The sequence below is a fragment of the Cheilinus undulatus genome, linkage group 4, assembly GCF_018320785.1.
Source record: "Cheilinus undulatus linkage group 4, ASM1832078v1, whole genome shotgun sequence".
In the NCBI taxonomy this organism is placed as follows: domain Eukaryota; kingdom Metazoa; phylum Chordata; class Actinopteri; order Labriformes; family Labridae; genus Cheilinus; species Cheilinus undulatus.
Window position 1 is genome coordinate 1477848 of NC_054868.1, and position 15629 is coordinate 1493476.

A 15629-nucleotide genomic window follows, 5' to 3' on the forward strand; every position below is an offset into this window, starting at 1 on the left:
AAAGGTAGGGATGTTTACTGTTGTGCAGATGTCTCCTCTGACCACAGAACAGTTGTCCATGTCTCCTCTGACCACAGAACAGTTGTCCATGTCTCCTCTGACCACAGAACAGTTGTCCATGTCTCCTGAGTCCATGTTAAATGAGCTTTGGTCCAGAGAAGATCCTGTACACATATGGCTTCGTCTCTCCGTGATCCAGCTTTAACTGTCATTTCTGAAATGTTCCTGAGCCCATGCAGTGATTTCACCACAGAATCATGCCTGTTTTTAATGACGTGGCCCCTGGGGGCCCCTTCAGCCTTGCCCCTTGCTCTCAGAGATTTCTCCGGTTGATATTATGGTCTGTAGATGGAGGGAGATTCAAAGTCTTCACAGTTTTACGTTGAGGAACACTTTTCTGAAATTGTTCCACAATTTTGAGACTCAGGTTTTCTCAGATTGGTGAACCTCTGCCCATCTTCACTTCTGAGAGACTCTGCCTCTCTAAAATGCTCCTTTTATACCCAGGCATGTTGATAATTAACCTCATTAGTGTTAAAATGCTCCTCCAGCTGTTTTTCATTAGTGCCACTTACTTTTCCAGCCTTCTCTTTCCCCACCCCTACATTTGTAATAAATGCGTTGCTGATATCAAATTTAAAATGAGCTAATATTTTTATTATATACTATTTTATTTTATTTTGTTTTGACAGTCATTGACTTTGTTATTATTAACATTTTACCCAGCTTTTAGGGTTAGGGGTTGTACATAAAGAGGTATATTAAAAACTATGAAATTAAAACATATTTGTAGATATTTATTTTATCAGTGTCATTAACAGTTTTAATGGCGAGAGAAAAAAACACAAACTAGAACATTAAAAAATATTTTATGACGCTCCTTGTGTTGAATTTGGATAATATTGTGTCATTATATAATTATTTGGTTTACATTTTCAAAATTTCCTGTTAGAGTTTTATGGCGAAATAAATTATCTGTTTTTAGTTTTATATGGAAGCCCGCCATTTCTGCCACTTCAAGTAAGACAACATTTTTCTGCTGGATAAATATAAATTTAACGGCTCGGTTTGTTGGCGGAGCAGAGGAGCAGGAGGAGGGTCTGTCGGATGGTCAGGTAAGGGATTTTATTCTAATTGGTTTATTTTTGGCGGGGACTCATTCTGCGCTAAATGATAACCCGCTTTGTTTGATCTGCTCAGCGGCTTCATTAGCGGCACACAGGCCGCTGCTGCAGCCTCTCCGGCGGCCTGGCGGCTCGTTTCCACCCGGACAGCATCCATCCAGCCTCCGTACGGCTCCGTGGGTTTTGGGGAGGGGGGGGTGGGAGGGGGGTGTAGGGTTATATAATGTGTGCGCAGAGGACACACCGAGCTGTCCGCCCGTCCGTCTGCTGCCGTAATGTGATTTCACCTCCGAGTGACAGCCGCTCTGAACACTAACACCCCTGTAATTAGACAGACCCTCCGTTAACGGCGACGCCACGGTGAACGGGGCTTCTGTGACATTGTGTCCCAGCACTGATGGTGCTGAGGCCGGACTGCAGGTGCAGCAGGCCCGCGAAGAGACTGGGACCACATAGGGACTAAAACCAGAGAGACCTTCATATTTATACTAGGACTGGGACCACATAGGGACTAAAACCAGATACCTTTATATTTATACTAGGACTGGGACCACATAGGGACTAAAACCAGATACCTTCATATTTATACTAGGACTGGGACCACATAGGGACTAAAACCAGATACCTTTATATTTATACTAGGACTGGGACCACATAGGGACTAAAACCAGATACCTTTATATTTATACTAGGACTGGGACCACATAGGGACTAAAACCAGATACCTTTATATTTATACTAGGACTGGGACCACATAGGGACTAAAACCAGATACCTTTATATTTATACTAGGACTGGGACCACATAGGGACTAAAACCAGATACCTTTATATTTATACTAGGACTGGGACCACATAGGGACTAAAACCAGATACCTTCATATTTATACTAGGACTGGGACCACATAGGGACTAAAACCAGATACCTTCATATTTATACTAGGACTGGGACCACATAGAGACTAAACCAGATACCTTCATATTTATACTAGGACTGGGACCACATAGAGACTAAAACCAGAGAGACCTTCATATTTATACTAGGACTGGGACCACATAGGGACTAAAACCAGATACCTTCATATTTATACTAGGACTGGGACCACATAGGGACTAAAACCAGAGAGACCTTCATATTTATACTAGGACTGGGACCACATAGGGACTAAAACCAGAGACACCTTCATATTTATACTAGGACTGGGACCACAAAGAGACTAAAACCAGATACCTTCATATTTATACTAGGACTGGGACCACATAGGGACTAAAACCAGAGAGACCTTCATATTTATACTAGGACTGGGACCACATAGGGACTAAAACCAGAGAGACCTTCATGTTTATACTAGGACTGGGACCACAAAGGGACTAAAACTAGATACCTTCATATTTATACTAGGACTGGGACCACATAGAGACTAACACCAGATACCTTCATATTTATACTAGGACTGGGACCACAAAGGGACTAAAACCAGATACCTTCATATTTATACTAGGACTGGGACCACATAGGGACTAAAACCAGATACCTTCATATTTATACTAGGACTGGGACCACATAGAGACTAAAACCAGATACCTTCATATTTATACTAGGACTGGGACCACATAGGGACTAAAACCAGACACCTTCATATTTATACTAGGACTGGGACCACATAGGGACTAAAACCAGAGACACCTTCATATTTATACTAGGACTGGGACCACATAGGGACTAAAACCAGAGAGACCTTCATATTTATACTAGGACTGGGACCACATAGGGACTAAAACCAGATACCTTCATATTTATACTAGGACTGGGACCACATAGGGACTAAAACCAGAGAGACCTTCATATTTATACTAGGACTGGGACCACATAGGGACTAAAACCAGAGATACCTTCATATTTATACTAGGACTGGGACCACATAGGGACTAAAACCAGAGAGACCTTCATATTTATACTAGGACTGGGACCACATAGGGACTAAAACCAGAGAGACCTTCATATTTATACTAGGACTGGGACCACATAGGGACTAAAACCAGAGAGACCTTCATATTTATACTAGGACTGGGACCACAAAGGGACTAAAACCAGATACCTTCATATTTATACTAGGACTGGGACCACATAGGGACTAAAACCAGAGATACCTTCATATTTATACTAGGACTGGGACCACATAGGGACTAAAACCAGATACCTTCATATTTATACTAGGACTGGGACCACATAGGGACTAAAACCAGAGAGACCTTCATATTTATACTAGGACTGGGACCACATAGGGACTAAAACCAGAGACACCTTCATATTTATACTAGGACTGGGACCACATAGGGACTAAAACCAGAGAGACCTTCATATTTATACTAGGACTGGGACCACAAAGGGACTAAAACTAGATACCTTCATATTTATACTAGGACTGGGACCACATAGGGACTAAAACCAGATACCTTCATATTTATACTAGGACTGGGACCACATAGGGACTAAAACCAGATACCTTCATATTTATACTAGGACTGGGACCACATAGGGACTAAAACCAGATACCTTCATATTTATACTAGGACTGGGACCACATAGGGACTAAAACCAGATACCTTCATATTTATACTAGGACTGGGACCACATAGGGACTAAAACCAGAGACACCTTCATATTTATACTAGGACTGGGACCACATAGGGACTAAAACCAGATACCTTCATATTTATACTAGGACTGGGACCACATAGGGACTAAAACCAGATACCTTCATATTTATACTAGGACTGGGACCACATAGTGACTAAAACCAGATACCTTCATATTTATACTAGGACTGGGACCACATAGAGACTAAAACCAGATACCTTCATATTTATACTAGGACTGGGACCACATAGGGACTAAAACCAGATACCTTCATATTTATACTAGGACTGGGACCACATAGGGACTAAAACCAGATACCTTCATATTTATACTAGGACTGGGACCACATAGGGACTAAAACCAGATACCTTCATATTTATACTAGGACTGGGACCACATAGGGACTAAAACCAGAGAGACCTTCATATTTATACTAGGACTGGGACCACATAGAGACTAAAACCAGATACCTTCATATTTATACTAGGACTGGGACCACATAGGGACTAAAACCAGATACCTTCATATTTATACTAGGACTGGGACCACATAGAGACTAAAACCAGATACCTTCATATTTATACTAGGACTGGGACCACATAGGGACTAAAACCAGATACCTTCATATTTATACTAGGACTGGGACCACATAGGGACTAAAACCAGATACCTTCATATTTATACTAGGACTGGGACCACATAGGGACTAAAACCAGAGAGACCTTCATATTTATACTAGGACTGGGACCACATAGGGACTAAAACCAGATACCTTCATATTTATACTAGGACTGGGACCACATAGGGACTAAAACCAGATACCTTCATATTTATACTAGGACTGGGACCACATAGGGACTAAAACCAGATACCTTCATATTTATACTAGGACTGGGACCACATAGAGACTAAAACCAGATACCTTCATATTTATACTAGGACTGGGACCACATAGGGACTAAAACCAGAGATACCTTCATATTTATACTAGGACTGGGACCACATAGGGACTAAAACCAGATACCTTCATATTTATACTAGGACTGGGACCACATAGTGACTAAAACCAGATACCTTCATATTTATACTAGGACTGGGACCACATAGGGACTAAAACCAGAGAGACCTTCATATTTATACTAGGACTGGGACCACATAGGGACTAAAACCAGAGAGACCTTCATATTTATACTAGGACTGGGACCACATAGGGACTAAAACCAGAGAGACCTTCATATTTATACTAGGACTGGGACCACATAGGGACTAAAACCAGATACCTTCATATTTATACTAGGACTGGGACCACATAGGGACTAAAACCAGATACCTTCATATTTATACTAGGACTGGGACCACATAGGGACTAAAACCAGAGACTTCTTCATATTTATACTAGGACTGGGACCACATAGGGACTAAAACCAGATACCTTCATATTTATACTAGGACTGGGACCACATAGAGACTAAAACCAGATACCTTCATATTTATACTAGGACTGGGACCACATAGGGACTAAAACCAGAGAGACCTTCATATTTATACTAGGACTGGGACCACATAGGGACTAAAACTAGATACCTTCATATTTATACTAGGACTGGGACCACATAGGGACTAAAACCAGATACCTTCATATTTATACTAGGACTGGGACCACAAAGGGACTAAAACTAGATACCTTCATATTTATACTAGGACTGGGACCACATAGGGACTAAAACCAGAGATACCTTCATATTTATACTAGGACTGGGACCACATAGGGACTAAAACCAGATACCTTCATATTTATACTAGGACTGGGACCACATAGGGACTAAAACCAGAGAGACCTTCATATTTATACTAGGACTGGGACCACATAGGGACTAAAACCAGATACCTTCATATTTATACTAGGACTGGGACCACATAGGGACTAAAACCAGAGAGACCTTCATATTTATACTAGGACTGGGACCACATAGGGACTAAAACCAGATACCTTCATATTTATACTAGGACTGGGACCACATAGGGACTAAAACTAGATACCTTCATATTTATACTAGGACTGGGACCACATAGGGACTAAAACCAGATACCTTCATATTTATACTAGGACTGGGACCACATAGGGACTAAAACCAGAGATACCTTCATATTTATACTAGGACTGGGACCACATAGAGACTAAAACCAGATACCTTCATATTTATACTAGGACTGGGACCACATAGGGACTAAAACCAGATACCTTCATATTTATACTAGGACTGGGACCACATAGGGACTAAAACCAGACACCTTCATATTTATACTAGGACTGGGACCACATAGGGACTAAAACCAGATACCTTCATATTTATACTAGGACTGGGACCACAGAGCGACTAAACCCAGATACCTTCATATTTATACTAGGACTGGGACCACATAGGGACTAAAACCAGATACCTTCATATTTATACTAGGACTGGGACCACATAGGGACTAAAACCAGATACCTTCATATTTATACTAGGACTGGGACCACATAGGGACTAAAACCAGATACCTTCATATTTATACTAGGACTGGGACCACATAGGGACTAAAACCAGATACCTTCATATTTATACTAGGACTGGGACCACATAGGGACTAAAACCAGATACCTTCATATTTATACTAGGACTGGGACCACATAGGGACTAAAACCAGATACCTTCATATTTATACTAGGACTGGGACCACATAGGGACTAAAACCAGATACCTTCATATTTATACTAGGACTGGGACCACATAGGGACTAAAACCAGATACCTTCATATTTATACTAGGACTGGGACCACATAGGGACTAAAACCAGAGATACCTTCATATTTATACTAGGACTGGGACCACATAGGGACTAAAACCAGATACCTTCATATTTATACTAGGACTGGGACCACATAGGGACTAAAACCAGAGAGACCTTCATATTTATACTAGGACTGGGACCACATAGGGACTAAAACCAGAGATACCTTCATATTTATACTAGGACTGGGACCACATAGGGACTAAAACCAGATACCTTCATATTTATACTAGGACTGGGACCACATAGGGACTAAAACCAGATACCTTCATATTTATACTAGGACTGGGACCACATAGGGACTAAAACCAGAGATACCTTTATATTTTTACTAGGACTGGGACCACATAGAGACTAAAACCAGATACCTTCATATTTATACTAGGACTGGGACCACATAGAGACTAAAACCAGATACCTTCATATTTAAACTAGGACTGGGACCACATAGAGACTAAAACCAGAGACACCTTCATATTTATACTAGGACTGGGACCACATAGAGACTAAAACCAGATACCTTCATATTTATACTAGGACTGGGACCACATAGAGACTAAAACCAGATACCTTCATATTTATACTAGGACTGGGACCACATAGGGACTAAAACCAGAGACTTCTTCATATTTATACTAGGACTGGGACCACATAGGGACTAAAACCAGAGAGACCTTCATATTTATACTAGGACTGGGACCACATAGGGACTAAAACCAGAGACTTCTTCATATTTATACTAGGACTGGGACCACATAGGGACTAAAACCAGATACCTTCATATTTATACTAGGACTGGGACCACATAGGGACTAAAACCAGAGAGACCTTCATATTTATACTAGGACTGGGACCACATAGGGACTAAAACCAGAGAGACCTTCATATTTATACTAGGACTGGGACCACATAGGGACTAAAACCAGATACCTTCATATTTATACTAGGACTGGGACCACATAGGGACTAAAACCAGATACCTTCATATTTATACTAGGACTGGGACCACATAGGGACTAAAACCAGAGATACCTTTATATTTTTACTAGGACTGGGACCACATAGAGACTAAAACCAGATACCTTCATATTTATACTAGGACTGGGACCACATAGAGACTAAAACCAGATACCTTCATATTTAAACTAGGACTGGGACCACATAGGGACTAAAACCAGAGACTTCTTCATATTTATACTAGGACTGGGACCACATAGGGACTAAAACCAGAGACTTCTTCATATTTATACTAGGACTGGGACCACATAGAGACTAAAACCAGATACCTTCATATTTAAACTAGGACTGGGACCACATAGGGACTAAAACCAGAGACACCTTCATATTTATACTAGGACTGGGACCACATAGAGACTAAAACCAGAGAGACCTTCATATTTATACTAGGACTGGGACCACAAAGGGACTAAAACTAGATACCTTCATATTTATACTAGGACTGGGACCACATAGGGACTAAAACCAGATACCTTCATATTTATACTAGGACTGGGACCACATAGAGACTAAAACCAGATACCTTCATATTTATACTAGGACTGGGACCACATAGAGACTAAAACCAGATACCTTCATATTTATACTAGGACTGGGACCACATAGAGACTAAAACCAGATACCTTCATATTTATACTAGGACTGGGACCACATAGAGACTAAAACCAGATACCTTCATATTTATACTAGGACTGGGACCACATAGAGACTAAAACCAGATACCTTCATATTTATACTAGGACTGGGACCACATAGAGACTAAAACCAGAGAGACCTTCATATTTATACTAGGACTGGGACCACATAGAGACTAAAACCAGATACCTTCATATTTATACTAGGACTGGGACCACATAGAGACTAAAACCAGAGAGACCTTCATATTTATACTAGGACTGGGACCACATAGAGACTAAAACCAGATACCTTTATATTTATACTAGGACTGGGACCACATAGAGACTAAAACCAGATACCTTCATATTTATACTAGGACTGGGACCACATAGAGACTAAAACCAGAGACACCTTCATATTTATACTAGGACTGGGACCACATAGAGACTAAAACCAGATACCTTCATATTTATACTAGGACTGGGACCACATAGGGACTAAAACCAGAGAGACCTTCATATTTATACTAGGACTGGGACCACATAGGGACTAAAACCAGAGAGACCTTCATATTTATACTAGGACTGGGACCACATAGAGACTAAAACCAGATACCTTCATATTTATACTAGGACTGGGACCACATAGGGACTAAAACCAGATACCTTCATATTTATACTAGGACTGGGACCACATAGGGACTAAAACCAGAGAGACCTTCATATTTATACTAGGACTGGGACCACATAGGGACTAAAACCAGATACCTTCATATTTATACTAGGACTGGGACCACATAGGGACTAAAACCAGAGACACCTTCATATTTATACTAGGACTGGGACCACATAGGGACTAAAACCAGAGAGACCTTCATATTTATACTAGGACTGGGACCACATAGAGACTAAAACCAGATACCTTCATATTTATACTAGGACTGGGACCACATAGGGACTAAAACCAGAGAGACCTTCATATTTATACTAGGACTGGGACCACATAGGGACTAAAACCAGATACCTTCATATTTATACTAGGACTGGGACCACATAGAGACTAAAACCAGATACCTTCATATTTATACTAGGACTGGGACCACATAGAGACTAAAACCAGATACCTTCATATTTATACTAGGACTGGGACCACATAGGGACTAAAACCAGAGATACCTTCATATTTATACTAGGACTGGGACCACATAGAGACTAAAACCAGATACCTTCATATTTATACTAGGACTGGGACCACATAGAGACTAAAACCAGATACCTTCATATTTATACTAGGACTGGGACCACATAGAGACTAAAACCAGAGACACCTTCATATTTATACTAGGACTGGGACCACATAGAGACTAAAACCAGATACCTTCATATTTATACTAGGACTGGGACCACATAGAGACTAAAACCAGATACCTTCATATTTATACTAGGACTGGGACCACATAGGGACTAAAACCAGATACCTTCATATTTATACTAGGACTGGGACCACATAGGGACTAAAACCAGATACCTTCATATTTATACTAGGACTGGGACCACATAGAGACTAAAACCAGATACCTTTATATTTATACTAGGACTGGGACCACATAGAGACTAAAACCAGATACCTTCATATTTATACTAGGACTGGGACCACATAGGGACTAAAACCAGATACCTTCATATTTATACTAGGACTGGGACCACATAGAGACTAAAACCAGATACCTTCATATTTATACTAGGACTGGGACCACATAGGGACTAAAACCAGATACCTTCATAGTTATACTAGGACTGGGACCACATAGAGACTAAAACCAGATACCTTCATATTTATACTAGGACTGGGACCACATAGGGACTAAAACCAGATACCTTCATATTTATACTAGGACTGGGACCACATAGGGACTAAAACCAGATACCTTCATATTTATACTAGGACTGGGACCACATAGGGACTAAAACCAGAGACACCTTCATATTTATACTAGGACTGGGACCACATAGGGACTAAAACCAGAGATACCTTCATATTTATACTAGGACTGGGACCACATAGGGACTAAAACCAGAGACACCTTCATATTTATACTAGGACTGGGACCACATAGGGACTAAAACCAGATACCTTCATATTTATACTAGGACTGGGACCACATAGAGACTAAAACCAGATACCTTCATATTTATACTAGGACTGGGACCACATAGGGACTAAAACCAGAGAGACCTTCATATTTATACTAGGACTGGGACCACATAGGGACTAAAACCAGAAAGACCTTCATATGTATACTAGGACTGGGACCACATAGGGACTAAAACCAGAGACACCTTCATATTTATACTAGGACTGGGACCACATAGGGACTAAAACCAGATACCTTCATATTTATACTAGGACTGGGACCACATAGGGACTAAAACCAGAGACACCTTCATATTTATACTAGGACTGGGACCACATAGGGACTAAAACCAGAGAGACCTTCATATTTATACTAGGACTGGGACCACATAGGGACTAAAACCAGAGAGACCTTCATATTTATACTAGGACTGGGACCACATAGGGACTAAAACCAGAGAGACCTTCATATTTATACTAGGACTGGGACCACATAGGGACTAAAACCAGAGATACCTTCATATTTATACTAGGACTGGGACCACATAGAGACTAAAACCAGAGAGACCTTCATATTTATACTAGGACTGGGACCACATAGGGACTAAAACCAGAGATACCTTCATATTTATACTAGGACTGGGACCACATAGGGACTAAAACCAGAGATACCTTCATATTTATACTAGGACTGGGACCACATAGGGACTAAAACCAGATACCTTCATATTTATACTAGGACTGGGACCACATAGGGACTAAAACCAGATACCTTCATATTTATACTAGGACTGGGACCACATAGAGACTAAAACCAGATACCTTCATATTTATACTAGGACTGGGACCACATAGAGACTAAAACCAGATACCTTCATATTTATACTAGGACTGGGACCACATAGAGACTAAAACCAGATACCTTCATATTTATACTAGGACTGGGACCACATAGAGACTAAAACCAGATACCTTCATATTTATACTAGGACTGGGACCACATAGGGACTAAAACCAGACACCTTCATATTTATACTAGGACTGGGACCACATAGAGACTAAAACCAGATACCTTCATATTTATACTAGGACTTGGACCACATAGGGACTAAAACCAGATACCTTCATATTTATACTAGGACTGGGACCGCATAGGGACTAAAACCAGATACCTTCATATTTATACTAGGACTGGGACCACATAGGGACTAAAACCAGAGATACCTTCATTATTATACTAGGACTGGGACCACATAGGGACTAAAACCAGATACCTTCATATTTATACTAGGACTGGGACCACAAAGGGACTAAAACTAGATACCTTCATATTTATACTAGGACTGGGACCACATAGGGACTAAAACTAGATACCTTCATATTTATACTAGGACTGGGACCACATAGGGACTAAAACCAGATACCTTCATATTTATACTAGGACTGGGACCACAAAGAGACTAAAACCAGATACCTTCATATTTATACTAGGACTGGGACCACATAGGGACTAAAACCAGAGATACCTTCATATTTATACTAGGACTGGGACCACAAAGGGACTAAAACCAGATACCTTCATATTTATACTAGGACTGGGACCACATAGAGACTAAAACCAGATACCTTCATATTTATACTAGGACTGGGACCACATAGGGACTAAAACCAGAGACACCTTCATATTTATACTAGGACTGGGACCACATAGGGACTAAAACCAGAGAGACCTTCATATTTATACTAGGACTGGGACCACATAGGGACTAAAACCAGATACCTTCATATTTATACTAGGACTGGGACCACATAGGGACTAAAACCAGATACCTTCATATTTATACTAGGACTGGGACCACATAGAGACTAAAACCAGATACCTTCATATTTATACTAGGACTGGGACCACATAGAGACTAAAACCAGATACCTTCATATTTATACTAGGACTGGGACCACATAGAGACTAAAACCAGATACCTTCATATTTATACTAGGACTGGGACCACATAGAGACTAAAACCAGATACCTTCATATTTATACTAGGACTGGGACCACATAGAGACTAAAACCAGAGAGACCTTCATATTTATACTAGGACTGGGACCACATAGAGACTAAAACCAGAGAGACCTTCATATTTATACTAGGACTGGGACCACATAGAGACTAAAACCAGAGACACCTTCATATTTATACTAGGACTGGGACCACATAGAGACTAAAACCAGATACCTTCATATTTATACTAGGACTGGGACCACATAGGGACTAAAACCAGAGAGACCTTCATATTTATACTAGGACTGGGACCACATAGGGACTAAAACCAGAGATACCTTCATATTTATACTAGGACTGGGACCACATAGGGACTAAAACCAGATACCTTCATATTTATACTAGGACTGGGACCACATAGGGACTAAAACCAGATACCTTCATATTTATACTAGGACTGGGACCACATAGGGACTAAAACCAGATACCTTCATATTTATACTAGGACTGGGACCACATAGAGACTAAAACCAGATACCTTCATATTTATACTAGGACTGGGACCACATAGGGACTAAAACCAGAGAGACCTTCATATTTATACTAGGACTGGGACCACATAGGGACTAAAACCAGAAAGACCTTCATATGTATACTAGGACTGGGACCACATAGGGACTAAAACCAGATACCTTCATATTTATACTAGGACTGGGACCACATAGAGACTAAAACCAGATACCTTCATATTTATACTAGGACTGGGACCACATAGGGACTAAAACCAGAGACACCTTCATATTTATACTAGGACTGGGACCACATAGAGACTAAAACCAGATACCTTCATATTTATACTAGGACTGGGACCACATAGAGACTAAAACCAGATACCTTCATATTTATACTAGGACTGGGACCACATAGAGACTAAAACCAGATACCTTCATATTTATACTAGGACTGGGACCACATAGAGACTAAAACCAGAGACACCTTCATATTTATACTAGGACTGGGACCACATAGAGACTAAAACCAGATACCTTCATATTTATACTAGGACTGGGACCACATAGAGACTAAAACCAGATACCTTCATATTTATACTAGGACTGGGACCACATAGAGACTAAAACCAGATACCTTCATATTTATACTAGGACTGGGACCACATAGAGACTAAAACCAGATACCTTCATATTTATACTAGGACTGGGACCACATAGAGACTAAAACCAGACACCTTCATATTTATACTAGGACTGGGACCACATAGAGACTAAAACCAGATACCTTCATATTTATACTAGGACTGGGACCACATAGGGACTAAAACCAGATACCTTCATATTTATACTAGGACTGGGACCACATAGAGACTAAAACCAGATACCTTCATATTTATACTAGGACTGGGACCACATAGGGACTAAAACCAGAGACACCTTCATATTTATACTAGGACTGGGACCACATAGAGACTAAAACCAGATACCTTCATATTTATACTAGGACTGGGACCACATAGAGACTAAAACCAGATACCTTCATATTTATACTAGGACTGGGACCACATAGAGACTAAAACCAGATACCTTCATATTTATACTAGGACTGGGACCACATAGAGACTAAAACCAGATACCTTCATATTTATACTAGGACTGGGACCACATAGGGACTAAAACCAGATACCTTCATATTTATACTAGGACTGGGACCACATAGAGACTAAAACCAGATACCTTCATATTTATACTAGGACTGGGACCACATAGAGACTAAAACCAGATACCTTCATATTTATACTAGGACTGGGACCACATAGAGACTAAAACCAGAGAGACCTTCATATTTATACTAGGACTGGGACCACATAGGGACTAAAACCAGAGACACCTTCATATTTATACTAGGACTGGGACCACATAGAGACTAAAACCAGATACCTTCATATTTATACTAGGACTGGGACCACATAGAGACTAAAACCAGATACCTTCATATTTATACTAGGACTGGGACCACATAGAGACTAAAACCAGATACCTTCATATTTATACTAGGACTGGGACCACATAGGGACTAAAACCAGAGAGACCTTCATATTAATACTAGGAAAGGGACCACATAGAGACTAAAACCAAATAGCTTCATATTAAAACTAGGACTGGGACCACATAGGGACTAAAACCAGAGAGACCTTCATATTTATACTAGGACTGGGACCACATAGGGACTAAAACCAGATACCTTCATATTTATACTAGGACTGGGACCACATAGAGACTAAAACCAGATACCTTCATATTTATACTAGGACTGGGACCACATAGGGACTAAAACCAGAAGGACCTTCATATTTATACTAGGACTGGGACCACATAGAGACTAAAACCAGATACCTTCATATTTATACTAGGACTGGGACCACATAGAGACTAAAACCAGATACCTTCATATTTATACTAGGACTGGGACCACATAGAGACTAAAACCAGATACCTTCATATTTATACTAGGACTGGGACCACATAGAGACTAAAACCAGATACCTTCATATTTATACTAGGACTGGGACCACATAGAGACTAAAACCAGATACCTTCATATTTATACTAGGACTGGGACCACATAGAGACTAAAACCAGATACCTTCATATTTATACTAGGACTGGGACCACATAGAGACTAAAACCAGAGACACCTTCATATTTATACTAGGACTGGGACCACATAGAGACTAAAACCAGATACCTTCATATTTATACTAGGACTGGGACCACATAGAGACTAAAACCAGATACCTTCATATTTATACTAGGACTGGGACCACATAGAGACTAAAACCAGATACCTTCATATTTATACTAGGACTGGGACCACATAGAGACTAAAACCAGAGAGACCTTCATATTTATACTAGGACTGGGACCACATAGAGACTAAAACCAGATACCTTCATATTTATACTAGGACTGGGACCACATAGGGACTAAAACCAGATACCTTCATATTTATACTAGGACTGGGACCACATAGAGACTAAAACCAGATACCTTCATATTTATACTAGGACTGGGACCACATAGAGACTAAAACCAGATACCTTCATATTTATACTAGGACTGGGACCACATAGAGACTAAAACCAGATACCTTCATATTTATACTAGGACTGGGACCACATAGGGACTAAAACCAGAGACACCTTCATATTTATACTAGGACTGGGACCACATAGAGACTAAAACCAGATA

General features: G+C 40.2%; 1 protein-coding gene across 3 annotated transcripts in view; it reads left to right on the forward strand.

The window, feature by feature from the left end:
* The first annotated feature begins 1072 nt into the window (after positions 1–1072).
* The window catches only part of LOC121509019 (CSC1-like protein 2), an 85189-nt gene continuing 70632 nt past the window's right edge, over positions 1073–15629 (forward strand). For 2 of the 3 annotated variants that reach the window (XM_041786201.1, XM_041786204.1), the window contains exon 1: positions 1073–1115. The gene's annotated coding sequence lies outside the window, so the exon portion shown is untranslated. The remainder of the gene's footprint in view (positions 1116–15629) is intronic. The other variant, XM_041786202.1, reaches the window with a different exon arrangement.